Here is a 17,691-nt window from a genome sequence, read left to right as displayed (position 1 = left end):
GGTGTACAAAGATGGTGAAAATCGGCAGTAACGTGCTGTGCTGTAGAAAGACAGCAACGGGAACACTCGATATGCATTGATCCACAGGCGACAGACAACTGGGGCAGCCACCCTTTCGGAGAAAAGGAATGGACCTGCCCAGTGCTCAAGATGACAATGCGGTTTTGCGCCAGGGACACGTTATTTTGCGCGAGTTCTGCTGGTTCAGCAGAAGGAGCTACTGACAGCTCTGTTAACATGCTGTAGCCGTACTTCATATAGTCGCATCTCAGTACTGGGAAAAACTAGATCATGATGATTCGGAAAAGCACCTACTGTCTAAACAATTCTACGGTACATTAATTACGCCCCATGGTATCATAAAAGAAAGGTAATGAAAAGACCAAAATTAGCTCTTGAAAAATACTGAAGGCATTTTAGAGACCACAAACAATTTCATTGCGCTGATCCGCCAACACAACCGTCTTCTAGATCGTTTGATGTTGACTGACATCAGCTGCGCCAGTCCACGGAGCGTCAATAGACAGTAACATAGTGGCGAGGGTGAGCTTGCTTGTTGACAAAACCCACAGCTTCAGACGCAGGTAAGGAACACAACCTCAATCCATTCTGGATCGATGACAGCCCTGGGTTAGCTGCACTGCTTGTCGGTAGCAAGGAAACAACGAAAATTCTACATCTAGCAATGCACAGAACGATATATCTCAATGGATTTACTGATGAAGGGCACTGATAAACAGTGCATACCAGCACAACATGCAAAAGCGCAAATGGCTTCTCACCTATCAGAAAAAAAACTATGATGTGGGCTGGTTTAGATTCAGTGACGCAGGAGTTTTTTGAAGGTGGAAGCTATCAGCTGTGCATTTGATAAACCTCTTCCAGTGCGGCTACAAGGGATCGTCTGAGAGACAATTATCTTAGCCGAGGGAAGAGGGGAAGGGAGGGAGAACGGTTATCACCTGATGCAACCTCCGCAAATGAAACGATTCAACGCAGCTTTAGTAAAGAATTAAAACTGAGAGAAAATTTACTGCAAATATTGAAACGTCCCCTTTGAACAATTATACAGGACTGTGCTTAAACAGACACACAATATTTTCTTAGCGCAACGCAATCTGACTTTCAAAATTCCCTACAAAAGAATGGCCCTGACTAACATTAAACTATACCTTTCACAAATCACTTACCTCACAAAAATCTTCGCTGCTCAAGCTACTGCAATACAGCGAGCGCCACTACAGCCAGCTAAATAAAAGATTCAAACTATGGAAGGCACTAACTACTGATAGGGATAGTTAGCAAATGAAAGATATTAATAGAGAACGAACAATGTATTTACCTTGATATCATCATATATAAATATAGCAGTTCATGACAAATTACAAACCTCCGCCATCTCTCTCCCCACATCCACCACTGCTGGCGGCTCACCTCCAACTGCGCAACGCTACGCGCTGTTAACATCCAGCTGCCGCTGCCCAACACTACAATGGCGAGTATTACAACAATGCAAAGCAGACACAGACTGCCCACAGCACAGCCAGTGATTTTCATACAGAGGTGGCGTTTCCAATAAAAAAACCTAAACAGCCTACTTACATAAAGAAAACATAAACAGCCTACTTACATAGAGAAAACATAAACAGCCTACTTACATAGCCCCCATGCTCCCCACAAAAAATTTTTTACAAATGGTGTTGGGCACTGGCCAATACAGATTTGACAAAAAATTTTTCACAATTACAATAACAAAGAAATCAAATGCACACACTTATTGATACAATGTTGGTCAAAAGCTAAAATTTTCTCACAGTCTATAAAGACAGTCCTGATTCATCACAGTAAAATTACAGTGTTTTTCCTTTTTTTTTCAAAGTCTGAACAGTAAAATAGAATGCACAAAGAAGTAGTGGATTTCCATGCAGTCTTGAAGAAGTAGTGTTGTCCTTCCAACGGAAAGACAGTGCTGACTCATGACATGCAGACAGGTAATGGGCCACAACATAGCAAACCCACAGCAGAGTCATTCGAAGTTTTGACGAATATTGGTAGGTAGGTCATCACAGAGCAGACCCACTGTAGTCCTGGTAGAGATTACGGTATTGGTGGGCCATCAAAGATGCAGACCCACTGTAGTCCTTGTAGAGATGGCCAGCAGCCATCTGTTGCGATTGTGCAGGTGCACATGCACCATCGAAGAGTCTTGCGGAGAATATAGCAAGTCCATAAACCACCACTTGTGCACTCACAAAGTTTTTGAAATTGTCCTTAGAACCAGCAATGCTGTTATCCAGTCCCTTGCTGAGTTATTAACACACGTGCAAACACTAACAGTCCCTACTTCTCACATATTGTCCATATACTATGACCAACGGAAATGTGTGCAGTGAAATGAATGCTTACATGTTACTTAGTTTGATAAACTGGTGTCAATTACAATTTTATAACATGAGAATACAATAACAAAGGTACAGAATACATCATTAAAGAACATAACAATACAGATAACATTTGTAGTAATATGGGCTTTACAAAAGGATCGGATTAACATATACATCAGTGTTACAGGAATTATGACATGAGTACATACATAAAAGATCACAATAACTTTTGAAACATCAACTTTACACATGAGCATTAAAACAAAACAGAATTAATAATGTCTAACATCTTTACAAAGTAAATAACATATTATTAACGCAAATTATATTTGAGGATAACAGTATTCCTCATCATAGTTCATGTAGCTGAGTATGAGAAAAATTCTACAACAAAAGTCTGATGAGGTAAACATATAAAGACAGGAAGAACATATATACACAAGGGTACCCAAACACATAGTGGGATAACACAAAAGGAAAGGACAGGGTTTGTTATACTGCAGTATTTTGCAAACAAAACTTTCTTTACTTCTTGGAGATCTCCCTTCATTCATCATTATTCCCAAAAAGTCCTATCTATACCTGCTTTCTGTATTCTATTCATATTTCTTTCAATATAATTATTTCTCAGTGTACAATACTCATTTTGGCCCAAATCTTTTTCATATTGTCCATAGTCAGTTTCTTATATAGTCTACCTCCTCTTAAGCTAACTTATATCTACTGAGCTCAGATGCTAAACTAAGGAACGAGGCAATGCAGCAGCACATAAAACAATAAATCTGGCTTAGCAGAGTAACACAAATTAAAGTTCAGTAGCACTATGCCTGGCAAACAGCAGCAGAAAATGAAATACCTAAACATGACAAAGCTCAAGCAGAAAAAATATTACACTAAAATGGCCATGTCTAATACCTATGTCACATCTTAACATTAGAGTGATGCATCACAATTTATTCTACAAAAGAAATTACCAAGTACTTGAGAAGAAAATTATGAATGCAGTTCCTGTGAAGGTAAATGTCGCTTTGTGCTCCCTCATTTTTTTGAAAAAAATTATTATATACTCGATCTGTAGACAGAAAATATTTATATTAGTACATCTATAAAATTTTATTTTAACCAATGCTACAGTGCAGCTAGAAACTTGATATTAAACAAAATGTGTAAATAAATACATAAAGCAAGCCATATGGCATTTTTCTTAACTAGCAAGGCAATAGCTGTGAAATGTTTCTCATCGTTTCATTAGGCATTTCAGTAAATATCATAAATTACGAGCTCCACAGTATGCTTTCAACAAGGAGATGTCAGTAGCGCGGACAATGGCCTTCCCTTTCTTTTTTTTTTCTACCTGTGCTTCTGACGAGGCACTCACACTAATGGCTTGTTCTCCAGGCGTCTGACACACCTGGGTGCCCACGACGCATTATGTGCAGGTGGTCACTTAACTTTCGTACGGAAATATTTACGACAGCAGTTTCCGCTACAGTGACAGTCATATATACAAAATTTCACAGGTCGAGAATTTACTTTGCAAATGTGTAGAAACAAAATCCTATGAATATAACAGTGTCCAAAAAAATTTTCAGTGGCATTGTGATACATTCACACATGTACACACATTTCATAATTCTAAAGTACGATTCTTGGTTTCCAACATCCTTTTCATAAATCAGAGTCCCTAAACACTACTCATTATTCCTTACCTCATTATACATATACATATTCGTCGACACTTCTTCAATATTTCATCATAAGAAATACGTAGCATAATCAAATTCCTCATATACGGTATCATCATCTTATTGATCATAAACAAATCTCAACAGCATAGTACACATCGTCGTCGTAATAATAACATCATAACATCTTAGTCAACTCTCAAAATCGTCGTAGCTTTCTGCAATAATTTCAAAACCTAAAAAAAATTCTCTGCTCATTTCAATAGTGTCATCTACCTCAAACGTACTTTAAAATCATGCTCCCTTACCAAATACATCATTCAAAGCTCACATAGTATCACAATGGCTCCAAAAAAATATGAACAGTTCACTAAGTACAGACAAAATACAATTTCGTAAGTGTGAAGTTATCCAACAGTATAATTACGTAAACATCTGTCACTGATGTAGTAAAAAAAAGTTTGTCTCTCTCAGGTAAATAATCAGATAGCTGTGTAATTTGTGTGTTAGAGAAATATGGTACCGATGTGTAAAGTTGTATAAGCAAATACCATATTAGCTAGGGCTCCTTATGCTTGCCAAACACATGGTACACAAAGTAGGCGTGTACCCCCCTGAGGATTAATGTAATTATACCCCCAGGTGTTACAGATTATTGCAATGGAATTAAATGTATCACGGAAAACTTTCTTTGTAATTCAAAAATCTTTAAAAATAAATGTTTTAAGTACAAAATTAATCACTCAAATACGTGTACTGTAACGCTAAATGTGCGTCTTGCTGTAAGATAATCTCTGTGGAAGTGTCGTAGTTATTGTCCTCCGAAAGCTAAGTTCTGCAGAAGCCAATGTACTTACCTCATGATAAACAAAAGTGAAATGCTTTATGTATAGATATCTTAGTTATTACGCTTATTGCCATGATGAAGAAAGTACTGTGCTGTAACGTATTGTTGTGCTACGGAAAAGGCAGTCTCATGTAGCTATACCACAAAAGTTACTACTAAAACATATTTTACTTTGCAGAAGAATTCAAAAAAACTGTGCAGATATAAAGCAGATACAGCACAAAAGCAACAATGTAAATTGTCACTCATTAGTAACGTCGTGATATAATCGTGTAGCTGTCACATAAACTAACCACTATGCCATCTGGTATTTCACTGAAAGTACTTTAAATACAGAATGTATTTTCAGGTAACCAAAATGTTGCATTAAAATCTCATTAGCAGTACTGGTAAATGTTCTAAGTATGTGAGCCTTATAGTCGTTACGTAATCGTGCAACAAACAAGCAAGAATGTACACACACAATAACACTGTGACGTCTGTTCACTATAACAATGCATTCGTCATTTCTGTTTCAATAAGTTCTCTTGGTTCTTGACTGGATATTTAACTTCAAACATTGTTGCATGTTAACAGATTCTAAGTCTGACAAGCATACTAGTAATGTAAAGTGAAAAGTTTTATGGCAATGACAAAGTTAAAAAGCAGATTATCTTTCAATAAATGGTTTTACATGTGAAATCTGGTGTAAACCTTTACTCTTCATAGTACTCAGAGTTTGAACTTGAATGCAATTGTCATGCGGTATACGTCGGTAAAGAATACTGGAATTTTTCTCAAGGTTAGCGTCTTTGTTATTTTTCCCTGAGCCAGCGGCCGCACGCAGCTGCCTGCTGTGCGAGTCATTGTCTGTTCCTTTGATGGCGCGCGTTGTTATTGGGATTAGGAGACCTAACTTCTACAAAATCACGTTGTCGAAAGTGCCCTGCTCTGTTTGAATCCCGCCAGTTCTGATAAAATTCAGGTCTGTCGTTATGTCGGTAGTTTACACAATTTCTTTCGTGTCGATCACGTGGTGGAGAATTTCTCCCTGAATCGTAACTGCGCGCTGAACTGTTGCGTCTGAAGTTATTCTGTCTCCCTTGATAATAATTATTTTGGTTCCCATATTGTCTGTTTCTAAGGTAAGCTCTGTCATATTCTTTACTACGGAAATGCGATCTTTCTCTGTAACTATTATTACTCTGCCAGTGGTTGTCATATGGGTGGTGTCTGTTTTGGTCACGATTTGCGTTGTAAGAATAGGCTTGTCGTGTCCAGTTATTGCTTCTATCGTCACGAAATTGTGACGGATGTGACCTGTAGTGATTGTTTTCCTGTTTTCGCATCCCGCGACGGTCTGTGTCAATTTCCAGTTCTTGTAACAGTCCCTGAAATGCTTCAATGTCGTCTTTGCAACGTCCTGCTAAAATAATATGTCGTAAATGTTCAGGCAGTTTGATTAAGCAAATGCGGATGAGTTCTGAGGGGCTGTATGGGTTTGAAAGATACTGATTCTTATGCAACATGTCTTCAAAATATTTCACAAGATTGGAGAATTCAGATTGTTCGAAATGTTTCATCATTATGATGCCATGTTTTACGCGATCTTGTGTGGCTTGAGACCAATATGCTGAGAGGAAGGCATGGTAAAATTCTCCTTCACTGTGGCAATCGTGAATGACCGATCGCATTCTTACAGCTGGTTCATTCTCTAAGTAGCCACACATAAATTCTAATCTGTGTTCTAACGACCAGTTGGGAGGAAAACAATGCGAGAATTGATGGAGCCATGCTTGTGGATGAATGTCGTTGCCAGAATTCTTAAATGTTTTGAATTTACGTGTAGTAATGAACAGCTTATAGTCAAAATCATCATGTCGGCGAGTCGCATATCGGTCATTGTTAGGTCGTGTCGGCCGTTCCATCTCAAAATTCGGTGCACATTGCCAATTTCTTTCATAACTTCCGAAATGCCCTGTGTTATTATTTTGCGGCTGTTCCGTATTTCTGTGTCCCTCTTCCCGTATTGGGGCGCGAGTATCCTCTGAAATACGTAATTCTTGTATTACCTGTGTCAGCTGATCTTGTACTTCCCGGATTTCTCTTTTGTACTGTGTATTGATTTGATTTTGATTCTGTTTGAATTTTCTAATTTGTTCATACTCTTCTGTGTCAGTGAAGGCTACAGGTCTTGTGTCATTCAGATCATCATCTACCTTTGTAGATAAGTTAGTAACCTGATCCGAAAGTTCGGCTACTTTCTCCGATAGTGAACACATTTCCTCAGTGTGTTTTTCTGAACCAAGTTTCAGAGTGTCCATTTGTGTTGAAATCGAATCTACTGTGTCCTTTAAGTTTTCCTGAGTTTTTGCAAGTTGCTTAACCAAATCGGTAGATGCAACTGAGTCAATTTTAGCCCACAAGGTCTCATGATTTTCATGAACAATGGTTTGCAGTTCTTTTATGGCTGCTTCGTGATTCTGTAATGCATTTTCATGCCGCGAAAAAATAGGTTGAAAATGCTCACAAATTTGTGTTTTTACGTCATTACAGACTTTTTAACATTTCGATTCAATGTTATGTAACTCAGTAGTTAAATCTTCACGTGTTTGTTCAAGTGTGGTGTCTAACTTTTTAAGATTTTGTTCCACTGTGTCTAACTTTTGAAGCTTTTGCTGTGTTTGTCCCATTTGTTGTATTAATTGTAATAACAATGCATTGGTGTCTGAAACATGTTCCTCAGTGCTTTTCGGCAGTGAATTTACACCGGAAACATTCACATTTTGACAAGCAGAAAATGTGTCTTGACTTATTTGAGAAAACGGTGAGGATCCAAAACCTGAATCTACAGTATTTGCGAGATCGTACCGTGTCATTTCGGCTTCCTGAGGCGAGCTGTTGCCGACCGATCGATCGATAATGCTTCCCTCTTCACTAATTGTTTCACTGTCCACGCCATTGTTTGACGCCCGCTCCATTTCCCTGTGCACAGTTACCAAATTACTACTTTGAACATTAGTAAATTCATTACTCTGCGGCGCTGATAAGCTACACTCGTCGTCACTATTATTTCTCAGTTTAGTTTGGAGCCTAGTGTTACGTTTTTCACATGCCACAATTGTCACAATATTTCACACGATAACACAGAAAAGCACAATTTGAAGTGCAAAAATAGGAGAACACATTAACATAGCACTGAAAATAATATCTAGTTAATTGCAGCTGCGAAATACTAGGTGCAAATCTACATGCATGCCACAACTGTTTTACTGTACAACAATGAAATACTGCAACTACAAAGGAGATTTTCTCTACAATTACGCGCTAGCAATAAACAAAAGCTACACTAATTACACAAACTACAAGAAAAAAATCAGAAGATCCCAGTGAGGTATCCTGGCAGGGTCGCCATATGAAACGTCCCGTTTGAACAATTATACAGGACTGTGCTTAAACAGACACACAATATTTTCTTAGCGCAACGCAATCTGACTTTCAAAATTCCCTACAAAAGAATGGCCCTGACTAACATTAAACTATACCTTTCACAAATCACTTACCTCACAAAAATCTTCGCTGCTCAAGCTACTGCAATACAGCGAGCGCCACTACAGCCAGCTAAATAAAAGATTCAAACTATGGAAGGCACTAACTACTGATAGGGATAGTTAGCAAATGAAAGATATTAATAGAGAACGAACAATGTATTTACCTTGATATCATCATATATAAATATAGCAGTTCATGACAAATTACAAACCTCCGCCATCTCTCTCCCCACATCCACCACTGCTGGCGGCTCACCTCCAACTGCGCAACGCTACGCGCTGTTAACATCCAGCTGCCGCTGCCCAACACTACAATGGCGAGTATTACAACAATGCAAAGCAGACACAGACTGCCCACAGCACAGCCAGTGATTTTCATACAGAGGTGGCGTTGCCAATAAAAAAACCTAAACAGCCTACTTACATAAAGAAAACATAAACAGCCTACTTACATAGAGAAAACATAAACAGCCTACTTACAATATTTCAAATTATTGTCATTAAAATGTTTCAAGATTGTTGGCACCAGGAGGTGAAGGAAACACATGTTGGGACCCCCACGTGGTGAAGTTCGTCGAATCTACTGTGCGTGCTACGTTAGTGAATACAGCTTGAAATAAGCTGCTTGCTGCTAGTTCCAAATACTCTCCTTTCACTTTCTACGCGTACATTCACCACCTTCTCGAGATTACACTTAACTTACAATGTATGCCGGCCGGTGTGGCCGTGCGATTCTAGGCACGTCAGTCTGGAACCGCGTGGCCGCTACGGTCGCAGGTTCGAATCCTGCCTCGGGCATGGATGTGTGTGATGTCCTTAGGTTAGTTAGGTTTAAGTAGTTCTAAGTTCTAGGGGACTGATGACCACAGATGTTAAGTCCCATAGTGCTCAGAGCCATTTGAACTATTTTTACAATGTATCTGTACCGCAATTCCAAGCAAAAAATTGTGAAGTACGTCAGGCTTTCGCCAAATTGTCTTTTCACTTTCATTACTATTAATTACTCATCAGCCCCACATGATAGATTTTTCTCCTTTTCTCGTAATTTCGGACAATGGGAGATACATATGATTGCAGAGATCGAGCGTTTCCTCTATGAACTCAATCTTATTAACGATGAGTGTTTAGTTTTCATGTAGTACTGGCCCGGAGGACTTGAGAAAATCTTGGGAAGCCATCCGGCTAGTTGGCCGCTTGCTAACCAGAGGTGTTCCCACTTGCCAAGTGCCCCACTTGCGGGGACCTGGCTCCCAAAAATGGAATTTTTATTTAATGAAATTCTGTGTTTATTCCTGATTCTAAAATATATACTTCACGTACAGTACCTCATCATTTTCATGTTTAAATGCCTTTCTAAACCAGTTGTGAGTGCCTAGCTGACACACCTATGTCAAATACAAAATCTTGCCTACAATGTCTCGTTATTTCAAATGGTTCAAATGGCTCTAAGCACTATGTGACTTAACATCTGAGGTCGTCAGTACCCTAGACTTAGAACTACTTAAACCTAAGGACATCACACACATCCATGCCCAAGGCAGGATTCGAACCTGCGACCGTAGCAGCCCGTGGTTCCGGACTGAAGTGCGTAGAACCGCTCGTCCACAGCGTCCGGCGTCTCGTTATTTAATTTCGGCGCTGCTGTTTCCAAAGCTACTCGTTTGGGTAATATCCTTGAAGAACATATTGACTGTATTATAAGCAAGGATTTATTGCAATCGAGGTTTCTGTTGTCCAACTACATTACCTCAGTTTACTTACGTTTTTCGTGTGCGTTTGTGTTGTAAAATTGTTATGACTGCATATTTCAACCATTTTACATCGTAAAATGCCAAGAACTAAGAAGTTTAATTGCAGCCATAAATTTTATGGTGATCAACACAAGCGTGTTGCTGGAAATCGTAAAAATAAATAAATTGTTAGGTCGCAGTGCGATGAGACTAGGAACACCTTACTGAAAATGAACAAGATGTTGATGTTATAAATAGTGAAAATAAAGATTACATTTTAATTAGTAAGTACAAGCTTTCAGAACTGCTTTTGTCTGTTGCTAAATGTAAATACTATAATAATGAAAAATCCCTTACATTTAGTGAAGACGTAAGTACGAGAAGAGGCCTTACCAGCAAAACTGTAGTGGAATGTCAATTGTGTAAAGTAGCGAAATGTACAATGACATCTCCTGTAATACGCACAAAATGTAATAAAGTGAATATTCGCGTATGTCATGAGGTGTACCTGGAATGGAAGAACAACAGCCCAGGTGTTGTGTGCTATGATGGATCGCCCACTGCCATATGTCAAATCTGAAACGTATAGCCGGCCGCTGCAACAGAGCGGGTCTAGGCGCTTCAGTCTGGAACCGCGCGAACGCTACGGTCGCAGGTTCGAATCCTGCGTCGGGCGTGGATGTGTGTGATGTCCTTATGTTCGTAGTTCTAAGTTCTAGGGGACTGATGACCTCAGATGTTAAGTCCCATAGCGCTCAGAGCCATTTGAAACGTATATAAATGTTTGCATAATGCCCTGGGGTAACTGACGTCATAATGTGTTTTAATGATGGAGTAACAAACAGATTAAAAATCATGAGCAGACTAAGCATCAAAACTGAGGACAACACGAAAACTGGACTGCTGCGAGTGGACAGAAAACGTGTCACTGAAGCTGAAAAAGCTGCTGAAAGCGCGACCTAGGAGGCCAGAATAAAAAAAAAGAAAGAAAACTAAATAAGATGAAAAGGACACTGAGGATCAGCAAGATTATGGAGCTAGAATGTTTTGACATGTCACCATTGACAAGAAAATGATATGCAAATCTTTAGATTCAGTTTCAACGTTTTTGCACACCTAGGTATTATTATCTCATCCAGTATTAAAGCTTCAAAACCAAAAATTTGCATGAATAACAATGTAGTACTTGCCTACACAATGAGCCACATTATTCAACAATGTATTGAATATTTTAAGCTGGGGCATGTAATATATTCTTAAATTAGTAGAAGAAAAAAATTGACTTCTAAAAAACATATAAAAAGAAAAATACACAAAACAACTAACTGATAAATATTCCATGTTTACTGTTTCAACAAGTTAATAATCAAAAGAATAAAATTGGTTTCGACTTTTTATTTTGAGTGGTGTGGAAATACAGCGTAATTAAAATAAAAATTACATGTTATTAAGCACATAAGATAAAAACAATATTCATTCCACTATGTATTCCAAAATTTAAAATTTTTTCCACGTACAGGTCACAATATACTACTTGATTAAAATTTCATTTCAGTATCTATTACAGTTTTTGAGTTATCAAATTACAAAATTCTAGTAAAAACAACAGGCCATGACGTCCAGGCCCGTTGACTGGAGTTAAGGCACCCTCGTCACCCGAAGCTGGGCAGCACCTTGACGAGACAGATTACACAATTCATGTTGCAGTGGAGAGGAAACATGATAAGGCCTTGCTGCCAAGGCGAAGGGGAGATAGAGCAGTTGGGAACGCGTAGGCACGTGTTCATAATTTAATAGTATCTTGTTTTAGGATTGTACTAAGTAACTAGGCGCTCACTAAAGCTTTAGGCGTTCTGAATTTTTGCATGTGACGTCCTTTACCTGACGGCAGGTGGAAGCAATCATCACGTCCCCATCAGAACCATGTACTTCTTTGATTGCCCACTAAATTGAGAATCAATAATCTCATCCTCTCTTTACCCAAATCCTGCGGCTTTATCGAACTAGTCATATCTTATGAGTTTTTCAATGATCGTATATTCTAATTTTCTTGCTTTCTCATTATCCGGAGTTCATGTTGTGCTATTATCAAACGCTGATTGAACTTATGGTTACAATAAACCTGGATCACTTAGGACCACCCCTTAATTTCAATACTTTGATGAACCCTCTCTATCTTCTTAGTGCTATTGCTTTTTGTAAGGACCGCACGCTGAACTCATTTGTTAGGGCCATTTTACCACATTTTCGTTGCGCGACAGTTTCTTTATTTCACATCTGAGTGTTATGGAGTTACCTGTAACTCGATGGGATTCAGTCGATGCAGATCAGAGTGCCATCTGCTAAACAGGCCAAAAGCTCTGACGAATCTTGCAAATATGTCAGAAAACTTATGGAAAACGGAGATGCTGAGGGCCTTGGATAAAGCTACATATCGTAGTTAAATCATCAAGGAACAACAATTAATGATTTACTGTGGCATAGTAACGCAAACAGTGATATAGTTATTACAACAGATTCAGCACCTGCAGAATGAAAGCCTACTTCCAGAAATGAATAACAATATCACAACCCCCGCTCCCCTCCCCCATGAACCGCCAACCTTACCGGGGTGCGGTGTCTTGCGTGTCTCAGCATTATTAAGGTAGCCGTACAGTAGTATCAACCACAGCAAAGAGGAGGGACTGGACTAACGTGTGGTTCCTGAAGATGGACAGCAACCATTTCAGTAATTGCAGGTGCAACAGTCTGCAACAGTCTGTTATGATTGACGGACATCGGCCAACACGATCTTGGTGTGTTGCTACTACGAACGGCTGGGAGCAAGGGTAAACTACAACAGTTATGTTTTTCGAGGGCATACGGTGACGATATCATCCTCTTGGGTAAGATATTCCCAAGGTAGAAAAGTCCCCCATTCGGATTTCTGGGCGGGCCCCTCAATATGTGGGGAATGTCGTCATCGGGAAAAACAAAACTGGCATTTTACGGGTTGCAGCATGGAACCTTAGATTCCTTAGTAGGGTAGGAAGGCTAAAGAATTTAAAAATGGAAATGGACAAACTGAATTTAGATACAGTGGGAATTACTGAAGTGCGGAGGCAAGAAGAACAGGACTTCACGTCAGGTGAGTACAAGGTTAATAACAATAGGCGTACTACATGAGAAGAGCTAACAATCAAACAAGGAATAAGAAATTAGGAATGCGGGTAACTTTGCACTGAACAGCATAGTGAACATATCATAACCAAGATATAAACGAACCAACATCCACCACGTTTACATACCAGGTAGCTCCGTACATGATGAAGAGATTGAAAGAATGTATCACGAGATAAAAGAAATTATTCAGATACTTAATGGAGACGAAAATTTAATTTTAATGGGGTGTTGGACTTCGGCACTAGAAAACAAAAACAAGAAAAGAAAAAATAGTAGGAAAAAATGGACTGGGGGAAGGAGTGAAAGAGTAAGCCGCCTTGTAGAATTTTGCACAAAACGTAATTTAATCATCGCTAACGCTTCGTTTGAAAGTCGTGGAAGAATGTACTATATGTAGAAGAATTCTAGGAACACTTGAAGTTTCAGATTGATTATATAAGGTAAGATAAAGCTTTCGGTACCAGTTTTTAAACTGCGAGACGTTTCCAAAAGCTGACGTGAACTTTGATCATAAATGTATTGACTATGAACTGCAGATTGATTCGAAAAAGGTAATAAATCAAGAAGGTGGGATTTAGATTAATAGAAAAACCAGAGACAGTTGTAAGTTTCAGGCGGATTAGGCATTTGTTGACTGAAATAGGAGAAACGAATACAACAGAAGACAAATTGGTTGCTTTGAAAGTCGAAGTAGTTATGACAAAAGAATGATTCTCCTCTGCCTTCGAAAAGACAAAGCTCAGTAGGAATCCCTGAAGAACGCACGAGATGTTAAAAGCAACTGACTAAATGATAAAATAATAATATGCAGCAAATGAAGCAGGCAAAAGGGAATAAGCCTGAAATGTGAAATTGGCAGCAAGTGCAAAATAGTAAAGCAGGAATGACCAGACGACAAATACGAGGCCGGCCGCGGTGGTCTCGCGGTTCTAGGCGCGCAGTCCGGAACCGTGCGACTGCTACGGTCGCAGGTTCGAATCCTGCCTCGGGCATGGATGTGCGTGATGTCCTTAGGTTGGTTAGGTTTAAGTAGTTCTAAGTTCTAGGGGACTGATGACCACAGCTGTTAAGTCCCATAGTGCTCAGAGCCATTTGAACCATTTTTTGAACAAATACGAAGATGTAGAAGAATAAATAACTAGCGGAAGGATAGATACCGCCTGTAAGAAAATTAAAAAGACCTTCGTGAAGAAGAGAAGAAGCTGAATGAATATCAAGAGCTCCGATGGCAAGCCAGTATTAAGCACTATTTTTTTTAAATGTCTGCGAAATGAATTGAACAGAGCACTGAAAGAACTATCTCGAAACAAGACCTCTGGATTAGACAACATTCCTTAAGAATTACTGAGCTCTTTGCGACAGCCAGCTACGACAAAAGTATTCCACCTGGTGTGCAAGATATGTGACACAGGCGAAATACCCTCACACTTCAGAAAGGATGTAATAACATCAGTTTCAAACAAAGCAGCTGCTGAATGGTACGAATAATAGAGAACCATCAGGTTAATAAGTCATGGTTGTAAAATAGTGGCCCGAGGTATTTACGACAAAACGGGGAAAAAAATTGTAGATACCGACGTGGGGAAAGATCTATTTCGGTTCAAGAGATGTGCAAGGATACGCAAGGCAACACTGACAATACGTCTTGTCTTAGAACGTAAACTGAAGTAAAGTAAAGCTACGTTTATAGCATTTGTAGCTTCAGAGAAAGCTTTGGACAATGTTGATTGGACTACACTCTCTGAAAGTCTGAGGTTAGGTAGGATAAAATCCGGGACGCGAAAAGTTATTCACAACTTGTACAGAAAACTGACAGCAGTTATAAAGATGGAAGGTCATGAAAGGGAAGCAGCAGTTTGGAAGGGAGTGACAGTTGTAGACTACCCCGACGTTATTCAATCTATTCATTGATAAAGCAATAAAAGAAAGCAAAGAGAAATTTGGAGAGGAAGTCAAAGTATGATGAGCACCAAAAAGTGTTGCAGTTTATCGATGACACTGAAATTCCGTCACAGTCACCAAAGGACTTGGAAGAGCAGTTTAATGTATGGATAGTTTATTGAAATAATCAGCAACCAGTTTCACAAAAGAAATTTTATTCCTTTACCTGTTTCAGGCAGCTAGCGTCTTCTTCAAAAACTGCAGTGAAAAGTATTCCACAAATAAGTACAAGTTAGTTAAGAATATTAAAATTTAAGAAAGAAAAGTCCAAAAATTTGAAGATAAAAATATGGTACACGCTTATGATTATCGCCTTATTAGCGAGCATCAAAAATAAGCATTTGTATACAGTACATTAATGCAGTTCTAAAAATACAAGAACAGTATGTAATACATCAATGCTTACGTGTTGATCACAGTGCCTGTAAAAGTCTGATGTAAGAAAACCAAACAGTAAGTGCATACATCATATCAGGTGGTCTCAGGGTGGGGTAAAAGTATGATAAAATAACAAAACAAAAACTTAAGCAACTGTAGTTGCCATAAGGCATCAACGAAAATGTAGGTGCGCATAAGCAGCGTATAATATCATAAATAAAAACCTTTTGAAAAACAAAATAAGTTAATACAAATGGCTTGTGGCAGTGGACGGGAAGTCTAGGAACTAATCTCCGAAACAGCTGTAGTGCAGTCAGCAGCGTGCTAGCAGGGAACCTGCCGGCGAAAACAAAGTGCGAAGCGTATCGTGGGGCTGGAAGCTGTAAACAGCCCTTAATCAGCAGCTATTACAAAGTGTCACAGAATTACCATAGAGAAAAGAAAGTGTGGGAGCATTTTTACAGTTCTGTTATAATGAAACAACTAATACTGGAATATATACAGGTCGCAATTGTAACTAGTGGCATTGATATCAAGTGTACGATACCGTAGGTTTTAGAACATATCGCTGAACTGGTGTAGTAAGTCAGTGTGGTGCTCGCATGAAATACGGCCTCGCGAACAGCGCGTGAGATGCACCAATGGGCTAGAAGCAATAACTGCAGTAGGTGAAGATAGTTTGTAGTCAGTAGCCAAAACGGTCAAAATTAACTGTAGGAGACGCGAAACGAGGGCATAGTTGTATATTTTTGTTACAGTGAAATAACTAGTTCATAAATGTACTTAAAGTGCTTGTTAACAGTAAATGCTACTTCTAACTATAAAGTAGAGCATCTCTAATTATGGGAACAGAATAGCTGTAGGTCATTGTTTATATGTAGCTAACCAACTGTAGCAAAAATGAATCACCCTCTATAAGTTGTAGGAGACTTAGTATTTGTAATAATAAATGTTAAGTACCTGATAGTCTAAGTGGCTAACCCACACAGCACTAAAAATGCATCACTGCACATTACTGCAGACGACAAACAACCTGTAAATATAATGATCAATTTACTAAAACAGCTGTGTAAAAGAGATATAATCCAGCTATACATAACTCATGTACCAAACTGTAAAATGTAGTTGTAGCTCTGAACGGTTGTTTAAATGTAACTATGTATAGCTAACTAAAAGCAACGAAACGCGATAGTGTATGGCCAAGTTATAGTGTGTAAAACACTACTAAGATTTTCTGGCTTAACTACATTTTAAGATTTTTCTGGCTGTAAATAGCAAATTAATGATCCGAGAATAGCCACTTACTGCAAACTAGTGAAATTAGTGTACTGATTTAACTTCCTGACTGCAACTTGCTGAATATAACTGCAAACATATGGTTGTAGTAGTGACTGTAACCTACCAAATGACAATATTTTACATATCATAATTAATAGATTCCCATAACTGACCATCTGCACCTAAAAAGAATTCGAATTATATATCAGAGACTGATTACAAAGCACTGCAAATCATAGTAGAATAGTACGACGAATGACTTGAGGTATGTGTTGGGAGAGGAGGAAGACGAGGGGAGCAATGGTTTTAAACACACAGAAAGGGGGCAGAGGAAGAAACAGAGAAGATAAACTATATACGCAAAACTGTGAGAGCTTGGGGGGGAGGGGATGTGATAAGGTGGTGGTAAACCGGAGTGGTGGGGTGGGGGGAAAGGGGTTGATGAGGTGGGATGATGTGGGTGGGAAGAAGAGAAGGGGGAGATGTGATAAACAGGAACAAGTGAAGAAAATTGGCTTATAACGGCTAGATTCTTACGACTAGTAAGGAGCAGCTATCAAGGCAGTTTGTTGCTACCTTATTATATCGACTTTCAGCAAACGACTGAAAATAAGATACTAATTGTAATCTAGTGAGTACAGCTAACTGTTTATAACTTTAATCAAATGATTGTTGCACTGAATGATAATGTTGGATCCATGAAAGATGTCAGAGTCCTGTAATTAATTATCTGTATCTTAGGAAGAAAATTAATTA

This window comes from Schistocerca piceifrons, chromosome 2, assembly GCF_021461385.2.
Source record: "Schistocerca piceifrons isolate TAMUIC-IGC-003096 chromosome 2, iqSchPice1.1, whole genome shotgun sequence".
NCBI classification, from domain to species: domain Eukaryota; kingdom Metazoa; phylum Arthropoda; class Insecta; order Orthoptera; family Acrididae; genus Schistocerca; species Schistocerca piceifrons.
Note: the sequence above shows the minus strand (reverse complement) of the source record.